The 16,885-nt window shown below is 47.8% G+C and overlaps 1 long non-coding RNA gene across 1 annotated transcript in view; it reads left to right on the top strand.

Moving 5' to 3' along the window:
• Positions 1-16,032: 16,032 nt before the first annotated feature.
• LOC142571319 (uncharacterized) overlaps positions 16,033-16,885 on the top strand; it is a 34,406-nt gene continuing 33,553 nt past the window's right edge. Inside the window, exon 1 of the long non-coding RNA XR_012825848.1 lies at positions 16,033-16,439. This is a non-coding gene — a long non-coding RNA (uncharacterized LOC142571319). The remainder of the gene's footprint in view (positions 16,440-16,885) is intronic.

Here is a 16,885-nt window from a genome sequence, read left to right as displayed (position 1 = left end):
TGCCATTTCATGTGGAATATCTTTTCTGGTCACAAATTTGTGCAGCGAATCTATTTGCATGATCGACTCCGGGTCTGTGGGACCGTTCACTTGCACTTGATGCTGAGTCTTTTACATGTATCCATAAACTGCAGATATGCACATCAGATCCCTGCGAGCATTTTCAAAATTCAATTATTTTAGACAACAGGCACATATGCAATACTGACATAATCCCCCGAGTACCACTAAGCAGCTGGGACACATTTTTGTTTACCATACTCGCATGTAAAATAAGTACATCATGTGGACAGCTCCAGCTCATTTTTCTTAAATCAGTGTGTACAAGGGGTATGCAAAAATAATTTTTTTCTCGCGCACCGATTATTTTGCTGTATAAGTAAGAGAACCCACCATGTTAGTGTAACGTATCTTGTACATCACACTAATATGTGCTTTAATTTACCAAGTGAGATGAGTTACTTTTATAGCTCATTCATTCACATCACACTGCAAGCTGCATTCATCAACCTTCAATTGGATTTTGCAAATGTTTCATGAAACATGTTTCCCTTTTATTCAGATATGCAATGGCGACCCCTTCCCTGTGTTCCAAAGGTAAAATTTAAGCTCTAAATTAAAGAAAACATTTCTAGTCAGAAACAAGCAAAAATGGTGAATGCAGAGTATCAGAAACCCAAGGTACAGAAATGATGAGAAGTGTCGAATGATTTTAAGGAAAGAGTCGTATTTGAATATGCAAGACTCTTTAATGGAGGTCAAGCAAGTCAATATAGGTAGAATACTCTGCAAAATTATGCGAGCGAGGGGATGTCAAACAATGGGTCAGGAAATACATTGTTTTTCTGCAAAACAAAAGCTGATTGCTATTACATAAGTCACTTTAGCATCATGAGACGACTGCTTGATAAATTCAGAAATAAACCAAAAAATAAGACACGCAAAAATAAAGAACAATTTAATGATGCTCTCTCCACACTGGGATAAATAAAAACAAACACATCACATCTAATGTGGACATATCAGACGCCTTGTGAAACACTAATGGAAAAATTCAGTTTCGAGCTATGGCACTTGCCGCATAGATGTGGGGGGCCTTGCACTAATAGTGATAGTTACCCCTGCATTTAGAAATTGAAAGCATTCGTGCAGAAAAGGATGATTCTTTATATTTTTGGCTACCACTTCAAATGCCTCAACCAAGTGTTACAATGCTGTACGCAGCCATACTAAGGATCTCGCAGCAACACCTGCAGGTAAAAAGCAGAAGCAGTCAAAGGGCTGGTGTGTACTGGACACTATGTTTGAAAACTTTTAGGCAAGAAGAGTGCAAGAAGCTGACATAACAACTGCATTTATTTCCATAATTCCCCATTTAAATGGCCTTTTCTTTTGGCTTAGACAATGCCTACGCCTAGCCACAGCAGCTCCCTCATACAGACTCCGCAAGCCAAGAGGCCGTGGAGGCAAATGCAGGTAAGAGGCAAGAAGCAATACACTGGTATCGACATTCATCTAATTTCTTTCTTTTTCTTTCGTTTAGGCAGCCAGCACACCTCGAACAGCCACCTTGACTGCGGGTGTCACCCTAGTTGCCAAGGAAACATTTGAGGGAAAGCGACAGGCAATGTGAACAGCCACTTCTCCATGTAAACGATACTCTTTCTCTCGGATGACTCCTACGCCTCGCCACGCCAGCACACTTGTGCACAAAGATGCCGCGGAGGCACGTGCAGGTCAGAGGCAAGAAGCAGTGGCACTGGTGTCGACATTCACCCAATTTCTTTTTCTTACACTGACGCAGCCAGCACGCCTCGAACAGCCACCTTGACTGCGGGTGTGTCAGTAGATTCCTGTTGTACATATGCTCATAATAAACTTCAGCAAACTTGAACTTGATAATAAACTTGAATGCAAATGGGACATTGATGCATTGTATTTTTGAACATTTATTGTACACATACAATATATTTTATACTTTGCAGTGCTACAGAGCGTATTTTGAGGCTTCCCCCTATACTTTGCACCTTTAATTACGTTTGTGTTGTGTGGCCCTCAATGCAGTTCATGTTGTAGCAGTTGCTTTGTCTGTGTATCGCACATTGGCTTAAGCTCGTGATATCCACATACTTCTCTCACATATACAAAATAAAGTTCTATGTAGTCCTCAGTGTTACAACAAAAAATGAAAGTAAACATTCCGATCGTGGAATTGTGCTTATTACAGTGATTCCTATAACAGTTACTGAGAAGTTGACAACTTGAACTGGTCAATCGGTCCATAGCCTCCTCTATTCTTCAAAAATAAAGGAGGCTATGATCCGTCATGGCAAGGAATTGTATGTATACATAAAAAAGGGGGGTATGTGTGTGTGTTTGTAGTGGGGGGTATAGGATTAGGGCGGTACGAAAAAATGTACCAACACCGTCCTTTAGACCCATTCCGTTAAGGTACCTTAAGAAAGCGCATTATGCATAAAGTTCATACAACGAACTCTGATATTACTACACAAGCCAGGCGACGCGAGCTACATTTGTCATGACGCATTCGCGACTGCACCGGATACCCTCCATATTATTCTCGTTAATCGTGCTCACTGCACCGAGGCAAAAGAAAGATCATGGGCGCAGGTTCCTTTAAAGTATCTCGACCTTGCGAGGCACTGCTGCGCGTGCCAGGGTAGCTGTCCGTGCGAACACACCCTGGCACACACACCTGCCTCGACGGCCCCAACCTACGTAACGTTCTGCTTCGAGCTTTGATCCCCCCACTGTCACTTGGGTGCCCTGGAGTTCTTGCGCCGCCTGCTTTATTATAATCTCAGATGCTCTCCTGAGACTTCCGTTTGTCGGTTACATGTGCCCTACAGCTGGATCAGTACTTATAATAATAAAAAAAACCCCGATCTATCGTCGCGACGATAGATCGCGAAAGCGGCTTTTGCAACGTACCGCGCCCGTGCGAAGAGAATTACGGAACGCCAACGAGGAATCTGACCACAGCTTCGAGCTCGTAACCTCGTCGAGTGACACTCCTGCAACAGGCGTGACCGCTGAAAACCGCATACCGCCGGAAACTTCAACAGGATCATCCCTCGGTTGCATAACTGCCACCTGTACGGCCAACATGGACCACACCCACACCGTCCCGCAACATAGAATAAAGAACCAACTTATAAAGCCCAAACACACGGCTGCACGCACACATCACGACACTACAAGCGAGACGCCATTAGGGTGGCTAGAAGGGGAGGTGTGAATACCGGTGGCGCTTTCCTTCGGGCGCGCGTGACCCCCTTGCGCACCGATGCCACCAGGGGGAATGTGGCGCTGCCGCTCGCGGCGGGGGACTCGTAGCCGTGCTGGCCTGCGCCTCCGCTGTCAGTTGGTCTCGGCGCCCCTTTTCGAGTGTTCCTCGCGACAATCCGTAATTCGAGGGCGAGATGCAGTCGGCAGCGAAAAAGACGACGGAGCTTTGTGCCCGGATGTGATACTGGGTGCAAGAAAACCTCAGAAAAGGTATCTCTTCCGTGCCCCTGCCTGCAAACAAGCATTTGCCAAACGGGATCGAGTGGTCCCAATGGTCAGGCCAGGCTCATTGAAGCTATGACGTCGAGGTTCCCTGCAGAAGTCATGAGGTTATCTTAACATAGTTTTTCTCTCAAAATGGTGCATGATTGTTCTCTTTGGTATTTCAGATGGGGCAGCAAGAAAGAGGCCACCCTTGATGAAACTCTTCCGTTTCTTGATGAATGGGAGGCTCACTCCAATGGGCTCGGCTTTCTTAGTAACAGTACTTCTGAGGGGCTGACGATGACCATCCATTCAACAAAACACCTTCTAAAGTACCTTACCGACAATGCTGACATCATGTACATGATGACTTCGAAACTGAGCCAAGACCGCCTAGAGCAATGTTTTGGCGTTGCGAGACAAGCGAGTGGGGCAAACAATCATCCTACCCCACCTCAATTCATTCTAGTCATAAGGTGTGTATACGTGCAAGCTTGGTAAATAGTACCAATGTTTTACAGAAGTTCGGCATGCTTAAGTAACAAATGTTGCTTGCGCACATCCAGGTGTCTTAGTTTCTAGAACCTCACAAGGAGCCCCAAGGACGGCAATGTGTCGTCGGATGTCCTGGAGTTGCTATCTGTTGGAGAGGTGCTGGCTGAACAAGAAAGCCACAGTGAAGACAGCGTGAAGGCTGTGCCAACAGATGCCGTGCAAGTGGATGTGGACCACCAAAGTTATGTAGAGCACCGCAGCGACGCACGGCTTAAAGTTTATTACATTGCAGGTTATGGGGCGAGAAGGCGTGTTTTGCCCACACATTGTGAAGACTGCAAAGCAGCATGTCTTAGTGATAAAGGCAATATCCCCAGAGAACTTCCATCAGAGGCATCCAAAGAGTGGCACCTTGAGGGCCTTTTATATCCCTCAGAATCGTTCTATAAGCTGGACAATGCCCTTGAAAACAAGCTCACTCGTTTATTCAGTATAACACCCGCCGTGGTTGCTCAGTGGCTATGAGAAGAAACGGAAAACACTGAAACCTTGTGTGTTGTAAATTGTTTTCCTCACTTGTAATTAATAAACAATTTCATGACCAGATCTGTTGCTTCACCGTCTGCAATCATAGTAAATTGCTTATATGAGCGTCAAAATGACATGCTACAAGTCTGCAAGCGCAGACAAAAAGTGGTTTGTAAACACGTCCAGACGTTATCAGGTAATGTCTGCAGTTTACAGGTCTTACGGCACGCATAGGGTGATTGACTGCTAATCTCGAGGACGACGGTCGCATTTTCAGGGAGCCGATAAGCAAGGCGCCTGTGCGCCGTATGATGTCAAAAAAAAAATTATGGGGTTTTACGTGCCAAAACCACTTTCTGATTATGAGGCACGCCGTAGTGGGGGACTCCGGAAATTTGGACCACCTGGGGTTCTTTAACGTGCACCTAAATCTAAGTACACGGGTGTTTTCGCATTTCGCCCCCATCGAAATGCGGCCGCCGTGGCCCGTATGATGTCAGTGCGCGTTAAAGAACCCGAAGTGGTCGAAATTATTTCGAAGCCCCCACTAGCCCCTAACACCCAAAGCCAGCTCACGAAATGCGCACAGACGAAACGCGTTTGAATCTCGATACAGTGCGAACTGGGCCCGTAAAATTTCGCAGGTGTAACGATGTGGGCTGACATAACATTGTTGTCATGATAAAGATTAATTCTTTGACGCTCGCAGAAAGCGCGCGATACCCGAAACGGGCTCACTTTCCCTTCGGTGGTAGATGCAGCCGACGCGAGGCTGGCGAGGCGCTCATTTCGGCTGCGTGCTTACCCGGATGGATGGGTGGATGGATGTTATGAGCGTCCCCTTTGGAACGGGGCGGTGGCTTGCGCCACCAAGCTCTTGCTACTGTGCTGCCTAATATCCTACCTAGGTTAACCAATGAGAAACAAAAAAAGACACTATGAACTACCACGTCCAAATTTTCTGATACCCTATTGCGAACTGTGCTTTTGTACGTCTCCGTCTTTTGTCGTTTCCCTACTTTTCTTCCACCAATCCTCCAATCGCCTCTTACTGATGTCTATTGCGGACCTGTTTACTTTACCATTCCTCCCGCTGAACCCAAGGGCTTCAAGGAGGCCAGTGGTGCCTAGATCGACCGCTGGACCGCTGGATCGACCCCGCCTTGGTCAACAGCGCCGCCCCGCGGCATCGGTGCGCTGTGGGGTCACGTTTGCGCCGCCGGTATTGACACCTCCCCTTCTAGCCACCCTAACGCCCTGCTGCTACGCTGCTACTGTTGCCGGATTAAAACTGACTACTGTCACCAAGTCTAGCAAGCGTCTCAGGAGCTGGCAACCTCGGCGCGTAGCAACATGGCGGTGCTCATGCGGTTCCCGATTTCAATGCATGGGCCATAGAGTTTCCTACAAAATTACTAGAGGGAACTCTGGCGCTAGTGTCTACGTGAGCTACAATGGGAGCGGTTGTCCCAGCATGGGAATTATGGGAAGTACATGGATTTGCCTAAACTTCGTCCTTTTTGGCTTCAAACGGCTTTGTGACTTAGTAAACTCGTCATTTTCAACAGTTTATTGCGTAATAAATAATTAAATAAACATCATTAAAATTGCCCGACTGCAGGATTCAAACACAGGGACTCTAGTACAGAAGCCTGATATTGAAACCATTAAGCCACGGATGCATGTATCGACAAGCGAATGAAACGCACTAATGAATTTATCGCGGGCATGCCAGTGCTTTGAGACGCTTGGTGCGTTTCGATTTGGGCACATAAACAAGCTCAATCATTGCAATTAATAGCAATTGTACGCGTTCCCCGGCGTCTTCTACACTTCGAAGAATATAGATTGCGCTGAAATATACGACAATAAGATTTATATAGCGTAATATACAAAGCCACAAGAACGTTTGAATCCACAAGCACGAAGATCAGACAAATCCATGTACTTCCCATCATTCCCATGGTAGGACAACGACTGCAGCGCCAGAGTTCCCTCTAGTAATTTTGTAGGAAACTCTATGGCATGGGCCCTATGGGTAGCTTGTCCTCTAGAGTCAGTCATAGTTGTAGGAAACTCTATGGAGTCAGTATAGTAACTCTATGTTGTGTGTACGACTACATGTTACGTAAAAAGTATCAGCGGGCCGCTAAAGTTGGAGGACAGACAAGGTTCGCGCTCGCTTTGAAACAGTTGGTCGTCTGTTCTTGCTTTTCTTCGCTTGGTCATGCATTGTGGGTGAGTAAAGATGTAATATGCGTGAATGGAAACATTTTATAAAGATTTTACTTTGAGAACGCGTTATTTGCGTAGCCATATCCACGTTTTAGACGAAGCCTCTTACAACACCAGCCAACACGAGCCTCGCAGACACATATACCGTCATTCCCATGACGGCACGGTGCCCCCTTAAGAAACTCCCATAGACGGTGGCGCCAGATTACCCTCTAGGTGTTATAGTGAGAAACTCTATGGATGGAAGCATGGCTTACTATGGCTTATCACCAGGACACACCAGGGTATGCACTCTTGTGCGATTCTGTTCCCGATTTAACGCCAGAGAATAATTATTTATTTATTTTTGCAACAGCAATAACAACCGTGCATGTACTTATATAAAAATACTCATCAAGTATTTATGGAAATAAAATTGTTGTGTTGTGAGAAAGTGTTGCGCCCTTGAGAGGAATGCTGCAATTGTCGTCTGCTACGACAGCTGCTCGCTGCAAACGCGATACTTTTCTCGCAGACGACAGGCACTTTCGAACTCTCTCGCTCTTTCGAAAGGCTGCGTCGGCTGTCACGATTGCTGGACGTCTTGAAGTACTTTTAAGCACATCTGCTGGACTGCTAGCAGGGATGCTTGAGGAATCCTACGAGTACGCTTCATTATACATTATATTGACGTTCCGCTTCCGAGGCATGGCTTTGCACTTGCCCATTTTGCGACACTAGACTACAGCCAGGAAGCAGCAACCTTTCTTATCTCAAGTAAGTTTGTGTTCTCAAAGTCCTCAAACACGCATTTCAATGAGCACATAAACGAGCAATGCATAATGGAGCCCTCTATAACATTTGATTGTCAAGCCACTAGGAGTACAACTGTCTTGTATCAGTAGTACCTTCTTTTTCCTATTCTGAAGTTTCATAAAGCACGTAACGCTATACAGCGCCAACCTAGCTAACACAATTAGTAAACCAAGGTCAAAACACGTTCTTTCATCGTTTACGATGCAGTCACCTTCTCGTCAGGGCTTCGACACCACACCGCGACACAAACGTCGCCCCAGCCTCTGGCCCAGCGCGCTATCGACACTTCGAGCAACATAACAAAGGCAGAGAGCTTCGCGTTGCTCTGTCCCACTGCAGGTTATAGCAATTGCGCTGGGAGCGAAACCAAAACTGCCAAAAAATACTTGTAGACTAGTTCGCCAGCCAACAGAATGTCAATCCGAAGCCTGTACTTTTCTATCATTCTCATCATGGAGGAAGGAGGCCCTACCCTGGGTGGCTACGTAGGAAACTCTATGGGTGGCTAGAATTGGGAGGTGTGAAGACCGCGGCGCCGCCGCCATTGCCTAGGGAGGACCCGCCATAGAGTTTCTCACTATAACACCTAGAGGGTAATCTGGCGCCACCGTCTATGGGAGTTTCTTAAGGGGGCACCGTGCCGTCATGGGAATGACGGTATATGTATGGTGGCTAGAGTGGGGTAGTGTGGCGGGCGCCTCATCCGCGCCGTAGAGGAGGAGCGCGCGGAACGCCGTGAAAATTTAGCCACCGCTAGGGGCACTGCTGTGTTCAAAGGTGTCACGCTTGCGACGGCCGGGCACTGACAAGGCTTCGCCGGCTGCGTTGACGCTTCGCTGTCGCCTCTGTCGTCGTCTGTGAAATTTGTCGGCAGTGTTGGGTCGTCGCGTTGCCACACGAGGAATGGACTCTTCAGATTCAGACTGTTGGATGTAATGAACCCTGCCGTCAAGCCGCTCAAGCACGTGCTTTATACCTGGATGCAAAGGCGGGTATCGATCTTGCTCGCAAAAGCTTTCTGTATTTAAAGCCCCAACTGATGTCTTGCGAAGGGAGCAGTGGGCGTGAAATATTAAACGGGCTGAAAAAGAGCTTACCAACGACAGCGTGGTTTGTGAATGGCACTTCAACAAAAGGTTCGTCAAAAGGACATGCCGGCACGCAGTCAACGGTGAGGTTGTGGAATTGCCGTGCGATCGTCCGCGTCTGAAAGAAGACGCCGTGCCCACTGTGTTCCCTGAGGCACCCAAGTATTTCACGAAGCTCCGATGGAAAGGAAAGAGAGAAATATATGCGAGCAGCTTGGACCTGCTGCAAAACGGCGAAAGCTGAACGCAATCAACATGCAAGACGGCCAGCGAGAAGACACCGTAGCGCACACGCAGCTACGCCAGGGGCCAGATATACCAGATATCATTGCCTCAGATAAACAGCACGCCGTGCAACTTGAGCGTCCGTGTCATAATAGAGAGTTTTAGAATAGGGGCCCCAAACGTTTTGGGGCCCCAAAGAAATAGCGTCGAAGCCACTGCGCATGCGCAAGACGCAAACTCCGTTTGGGTTTTGCGTTGGGAACGCTATTTCACCGATTTAGCGGGAGCCCAAATAGCGGCCCCAAAAGCTTTGCGTCGGCAAACATGGCGGCACCCATCGAAGCGACGGCTCTAACTTAGCACAAAACTGGGTTCGATTCGCGGTAACGCGTGAAGTTCGCAAGCTAGGAGAAGTGAGTGCGGTTATCGCTTTCTCTCAACTAGCGTGTGTTATGAAGATTGACTCATTAGACGCCGCGGATTTTGAATTCGATTGTGGATTTTATGGCTCGTAGGCCTAACAAGGCTAAGCTTGGCTGGTGAAGGCTAGTAAAGTTGGTTTGCTGAAAACTAAGCGCAACTAATTGTTTGCTGCTTACAGAGAATAACCTCCAAATTGTAATTGAACGCGAATACACGCAAGTAAAAATTATTATTCCTATCATAAAATGGTATATTTTATTTAATTATTTCTAATAGTTTTTCTTTGACGCCGTAGTGGCGCTGTCAGCGCAAGACGCTATCCGCAAACGTCAAACCCTATTCTAAAACTCTTCACTCCTACGTGCCCCAACGCTAACACCCGCAAAGCTCTTTGGGGCCCCAAACTATTGGGGCCCCTATTCTAAAACTCCCTAATGTCTGCCTACCTGACGCAACATGGAATAAGGTAACGTTTCCAAGTGAACGTTACAGTGTGTTTTCCGGAGCCAGTGAGCTCGAGGGTGAGCAGGTTGACCACATCTTGGTGCCGAAGTTAGTGAAATTTAAGTCAGAAAGCAACCAACCGGAATCGTTGTGTTACTCTGCATTCCTCAGGGGCCAATTGCGCTCACAGTGCACTGTTTCTTGGCCGGAGGAAGCGCAGTCAGTGCTCAACAGCGCACATGCACTTATATTGTGTGGAGGCTGCGGCGTGAAACCAGAGAAGCAAGAAAAATATATATCGTTTGCTGGGTGTTACTTTTCCATCAAGTGCACTTACGTATGTGAAAGTAACGGACCCTGCATTCATTGCAAATACTTGAGAAAACTGCTGCAGAATCAATTTTCACGAAAGCGACGGAACGGGAGAGAAACAGTTAAAAAAATAATGAATGAAAATGTTTGGTGCAACAAAGCCCTGACTACCAGCATTGCCATTTCTACTCTAAAAATATAAGCTCTCCAAGGAAAGGAAAAAGGAAAAGAGAAAATTAAATTTAAGTGATTTCAACACTGAACAAAACCTTCGAGAGCGAAAAATAAACACGCGAACCATTGCTTCTTATAAGAGAAAATATTAAGCAGTTTACACTCCAAACAAAGCCCATAAAGAAACAAACACTCCAGACACAGTTTCACTGTGCGCTCACGTAAATGGATTAATTCACATGAAGTTGGCGAAACATATCAAATCTGGTCAATGCTGAGAAACATTTAATTATAAACTAAACGCCGCTTGCCAGCTGCGTCTATCAGAAATATTGCGGTTTTCGTTTATGTTAAGTAGCACCATTTAAAATTTCAAACGCACGCTTTTCAACGAACTAACAAATTGACTATTTCATGTCCTGTTAACACGGACGCGGCGTATAATTATTGGAAACAAGGTGAAAGTAAAAAATTGGAGGACGCTTAAGCTTCGCCTTCAAGAGTGGAACGCGACAGCGTTCCCATCGACCCGCCAAGGGGTGTAAGACAATGCGCTACGGCGCAGGGATCACTTACGAGGCGCCCCGCATCGGACTTTGCGGCCACCTATCACACGGAGAGCGTCGAGCAACGCAGCGTTCGGCGCGGCAACGAAACGTGCGCCTGAACAAACGGAACGAACCAAAGAACTCGGTGTCTCGGAGGGGGAAACGATCTACGCCAGCCAAACGTCGTGATCGGCACGGGCAGAGAGATAGATAGATAGTGATCTAAAGAAAGGAACGGCGCTTGAATCTGCAACCCGCGTGGGAGCACGGCGAAGCGTCGTCAGGGGAGAGGGAGTCGGAGCCGCGACGCGCCTGGCACCGGTCCGCGCACAGCCCCAATGCGCGCATGGCGCGCCACCTGTCGGGGCAGCGCCGTACATTGAGAGGAGGGGGTCTTCTGTGTTTGCCGCAAGATGGCTCTGCGTGTGCGGTAAGCGCAGAAGAAATGTAGCGGAAACTTACTTCGCTACTCGTGTAAATGCGACTTCTGTAAGTTACATGCTCATAATTACCGATATACACCGCAGTATAACTTTGTACGGCACGTTTTTAAGGCAACACCGCGTTCACTAGAAGCGCGTTTGTACCGCTTTCAAGCGTCGAACTCGTGGCTGAGTGGCACTAGGTCATTAGTGCCACTCAGCCACATTTTTAGCAATGTCGCGTCAACAAGCTACTGGTTGGCGCATTTAACATTTTTGTGTTGGTTTCTCTATTTTGTGTTGTCACATTGGAAATAAAGAAAAAAAACTCGTGGCTGAGTGGTAGCGTCTCCGTCTCACACTCCGGAGACCCTGGTTCGATTCCCACCCAGCCCATCTTGGAAGTTGCTTTTTATTTATGAAGTGCCTGCCGTGATTTATCGCTCACGGCCAACGCCGCGGACGCCGACGCCGACACCGACGCCGACGACACCGGCTTTTCTGCGACACGAGCTCCTTAACGCTATCGCGTTAAAACACGCGGCCCAACGCCAAACCGGCCAGCGCCGCAGGCACCTGCCGCGCAGCCAGCGCCATCTACTGGGCCCGCCATCTTTCATCACAAATTTGTGCACCCCTCCGCTCCCGCCCGCTACACTACCTCCTCTAGCCACCATAGCCAGGTGTCTGCGATAGGGTGGCTAGAAGGGGAGGTGTTGAATACCGGCGGCGCAAACGTGGCCCCACAGCGCACCGATGCCGCGGGGCGGCGCTGTTGACCAAGGCGGGGTAAGCACGCAGCCGAAATGAGCGCCTCGCCAGCCTCGCGTCGGCTGCATCTCTACCACCGAAGGGAAAGTGAGCCCGTTTCGGGTATCGCGCGCTTTCTGCGAGCGTCAAAGAATTAATCTTTATCATGACAACAATGTTATGTCAGCCCACATCGTTACACCTGCGAAATTTTACGGGCCCAGTTCGCACTGTATCGAGATTCAAACGCGTTTCGTCTGTGCGCATTTCGTGAGCTGGCTTTGGGTGTTAGGGGCTAGTGGGGGCTTCGAAATAATTTCGACCACTTCGGGTTCTTTAACGCGCACTGACATCATACGGGCCACGGCGGCCGCATTTCGATGGGGGCGAAATGCGAAAACACCCGTGTACTTAGATTTAGGTGCACGTTAAAGAACCCCAGGTGGTCCAAATTTCCGGAGTCCCCCACTACGGCGTGCCTCATAATCAGAAAGTGGTTTTGGCACGTAAAACCCCATAATTTTTTTTTTGACATCATACGGCGCACAGGCGCCTTGCTTATCGGCTCCCTGAAAATGCGACCGTCGTCCTCGAGATTAGCAGTCAATCACCCTATGCGTGCCGTAAGACCTGTAAACTGCAGACATTACCTGATAACGTCTGGACGTGTTTACAAACCACTTTTTGTCTGCGCTTGCAGACTTGTAGCATGTCATTTTGACGCTCATATAAGCAATTTACTATGATTGCAGACGGTGAAGCAACAGATCTGGTCATGAAATTGTTTATTAATTACAAGTGAGGAAAACAATTTACAACACACAAGGTTTCAGTGTTTTCCGTTTCTTCTCATAGCCACTGAGCAACCACGGCGGGTGTTATACTGAATAAACGAGTGAGCTTGTTTTCAAGGGCATTGTCCAGCTTATAGAACGATTCTGAGGGATATAAAAGGCCCTCAAGGTGCCACTCTTTGGATGCCTCTGATGGAAGTTCTCTGGGGATATTGCCTTTATCACTAAGACATGCTGCTTTGCAGTCTTCACAATGTGTGGGCAAAACACGCCTTCTCGCCCCATAACCTGCAATGTAATAAACTTTAAGCCGTGCGTCGCTGCGGTGCTCTACATAACTTTGGTGGTCCACATCCACTTGCACGGCATCTGTTGGCACAGCCTTCACGCTGTCTTCACTGTGGCTTTCTTGTTCAGCCAGCACCTCTCCAACAGATAGCAACTCCAGGACATCCGACACATTGCCGTCCTTGGGGCTCCTTGTGAGGTTCTAGAAACTAAGACACCTGGATGTGCGCAAGCAACATTTGTTACTTAAGCATGCCGAACTTCTGTAAAACATTGGTACTATTTACCAAGCTTGCACGTATACACACCTTATGACTAGAATGAATTGAGGTGGGGTAGGATGATTGTTTGCCCCACTCGCTTGTCTCGCAACGCCAAAACATTGCTCTAGGCGGTCTTGGCTCAGTTTCGAAGTCATCATGTACATGATGTCAGCATTGTCGGTAAGGTACTTTAGAAGGTGTTTTGTTGAATGGATGGTCATCGTCAGCCCCTCAGAAGTACTGTTACTAAGAAAGCCGAGCCCATTGGAGTGAGCCTCCCATTCATCAAGAAACGGAAGAGTTTCATCAAGGGTGGCCTCTTTCTTGCTGCCCCATCTGAAATACCAAAGAGAACAATCATGCACCATTTTGAGAGAAAAACTATGTTAAGATAACCTCATGACTTCTGCAGGGAACCTCGACGTCATAGCTTCAATGAGCCTGGCCTGACCATTGGGACCACTCGATCCCGTTTGGCAAATGCTTGTTTGCAGGCAGGGGCACGGAAGAGATACCTTTTCTGAGGTTTTCTTGCACCCAGTATCACATCCGGGCACAAAGCTCCGTCGTCTTTTTCGCTGCCGACTGCATCTCGCCCTCGAATTACGGATTGTCGCGAGGAACACTCGAAAAGGGGCGCCGAGACCAACTGACAGCGGAGGCGCAGGCCAGCACGGCTACGAGTCCCCCGCCGCGAGCGGCAGCGCCACATTCCCCCTGGTGGCATCGGTGCGCAAGGGGGTCACGCGCGCCCGAAGGAAAGCGCCACCGGTATTCACACCTCCCCTTCTAGCCACCCTATCTGCGAGGCTCGTGTTGGCTGGTGTTGTACGAGGCTTCGTCTAAAACGTGGATATGGCTACACAAATAACGCGTTCTCAAAGTAAAATCTTCATAACATGTTTCCATTCACGCATATTACATCTTTACTCACCTAAAATGCATGACCAAGGGAAGAAAAGCACAAACAGACGACAAACTATTTCAAAGCGAGCGCGAACCGTGTCGTCTGTCTTCCAACTTTAGCGGCCCGCTGACACTTTTTACGTAACATATACACGACCTACTGAACTCCATACCTGCACACATCTCCCTCCTCCAGCACGCCTGGTCTAGTTCGCCCCTTTCGCCGCTAGGGAAAGAACGTACGAGCAGAGTGGCGCTAGTTATAACCTGTTCGCTGTCGTCTGCTTCTGCGATCTGTTCAGCGCTTGTCTTACCATTTCGGCAGGCACAAAGCTCTTGTATTGGCGGTAATTGAATAAATTCACAAATATACAAAAGAAAACATATTTGCGAATGCTTTGCGTTTGAATAGTGAAACTACAAGAGGAGGAGCGGTGCAAGAAATGTAAACAACGAGCATAGGTGGCAGCTGCAATGCTAAATCGACGGCATAAATTTCCCTTTCCTAGCCTCCGTAAGAGACTGAAAAAATTGTCTTAAAAAGATTCATAGGATTATCTAGTTTTTCTTTAGTTGTTTACAGATAGCCTAGTGTCGTAGATGACATTAGGATTTACTGCTGTGCGCCGTAGTGAAAGCAGATGACCTGGTAAAAGTATATAGTAAAAGTATTCACGAGTATAAGTCCTCCGCCCGATATGTGCAATAGGTTGATCGATTGTGTTTCAAAGAAAGGTGAGCATACCTTATTTTTATTGTCGTTGGATGTCTAGCTCAGTAGGAAGCTTACAAAAAATTAAGCGATCCCAGTGCTATAAAACGTGCTGCACTGCAAGCCTTAAATCGTCTCACGGGAGTCTTTTCAAACTGTAAAGCTAGCTTTTCTGCGTGGTACGGCGGCAGCATAACGGTGGTGCTTAAGATATGTACGCAGTGAAGCTAGTGAAGCTGTGTGCGTAATTCACTTTTTGAACTCGACGCATTCACGGACAACTTTTACTGTCGTCGAACATTACGGTGGTTTCAAGTTTCTAAAGAGCGCAGAAGCGAATTTTACAACGTGTACAATGAAACTGTTGTGTACTTTGCGAACTCTATACACAATGTGATTTACAATAATCTGCTTGAAAAAGGCAATAGGAGCGGCTATTTAACGCTATTTTAGAGAGCAGCGGACTACACGCTCCGACATTTTTTAGGTTCGGGCAGTCAACTTTTGGAGCCAAGTGACCGATCAAAGCCTTGTGACATCACTGTCACTGTGTTAGCAAAAATCATCAACTAGACAAGCAGTTCGTCACAACACAACAGCTGCCGTACTAATTACAACGCCGCACAGCCGCCCACCGCGTAGCAGACGAACAGGTTATAAAAGCGCCACCTACGGCCGTCGGTTGAACGAAAGTGAGAGCAAGCTGCTCCCATAGAAGCCGGATATCTGTGCAGGTCTGGAGTTCCAGTAGGTCGTGAACATATAATCGTACACGCAATAATAAGTTTTTATAGTTAAACAAAACATGTTTTTGCGTAATAATAACACCAAAACAGCTTTTTACGTGCCGTTTTAGTAGAAAATGAATCATTCTGACAGACAGAACAGTGCTTGCCAAGCGCGTCTTCAAGGTGTCCTGTCTCTCCGAGAACGATGCCAATCCGAAGTCACAATATACCAGCATTCCCATGCCATTGCCCATGCATACCACAGCGCAGCAGCGCCAAATTTCCCTCTAGGTAATGTAGTGAGAAACTCTATGGGCCCCGCTACGCGTTCCTCCCACTTGGGTAAAATTTGGCGCTTCCGTCGGGGGCGCGGGTAGCGTGGCTAGCGCGGGGGCGTCGTGAGCTTGTCAGTCTCGTAGGCCACGGTGCAGTGCAAAGTAACTCTCGTGGTCGGTATAGTGCAGCTGTATTTTTCCCGCGTTTCCTAAATTTCGATCGCTTCACAACACAGCGAATCTAAGTGGCACAGAATGGGATGACGTGAAGGTCAGAGTGCGTGAGTGCTTCAGGTCTTGGGGCAAGCTTCGAGCGCACGAGGAGCGTGGGGAGAAAATCGTCTCCGACGCGATCCTCCTGCTCTCGAGGCCACTGTCCGGCGGGCCTGGTATTGCTTCGGCTCTGTCCTCACTCCGAAAGGAACTTCGGATTCTCCTGCAGCGACGCTGGGACGGCTTGAGGGCCACAGCCTGAGCAGAGCTGTGGGAAATGGAAGCGTGGTGCAGTAGAAACGTCCTACGTAAGCATCTTTCAAGGAAGAACACAACTCTCTTTTCCCTAATAGATCCAAGTGATGGTAGCATAGTCTTCACTTCACTTTATTTCCTTAAAGACCCTCATGTGAGGGTATTACATAAGGGGTGGGACACATATAGGTTAACAACAGTAAACAGAAAAATGTTGAACGAGTTATACAAACAAAAATGATTATTGTGATGCAAGCGCACGCGTAATTTGGTTAAGGAACATAGATGGGCATGTGATGGCAGCAAGTTCTTGGGGAAGTGGAAGGTCGTTCCAGTCGCAAGCAGTCCGGGGGAAGAATGACGAAGCAAAAGTTTTTGTGTGTGCTCGTGGTCGAGACACCTGCTGCTGATGTCCGGTGCGAAGAGAGAAACGTGGTGGGGGAGGGCAGATGTAGGGTTCCTGTGATAGCTCGGAATAAAAGAATTTATGAAATAAGCT

The sequence above is a fragment of the Dermacentor variabilis genome, chromosome 2 (genome assembly GCF_050947875.1).
Source record: "Dermacentor variabilis isolate Ectoservices chromosome 2, ASM5094787v1, whole genome shotgun sequence".
Classification (NCBI taxonomy): domain Eukaryota; kingdom Metazoa; phylum Arthropoda; class Arachnida; order Ixodida; family Ixodidae; genus Dermacentor; species Dermacentor variabilis.
This window is presented reverse-complemented; position numbering and strand designations above follow the sequence as displayed.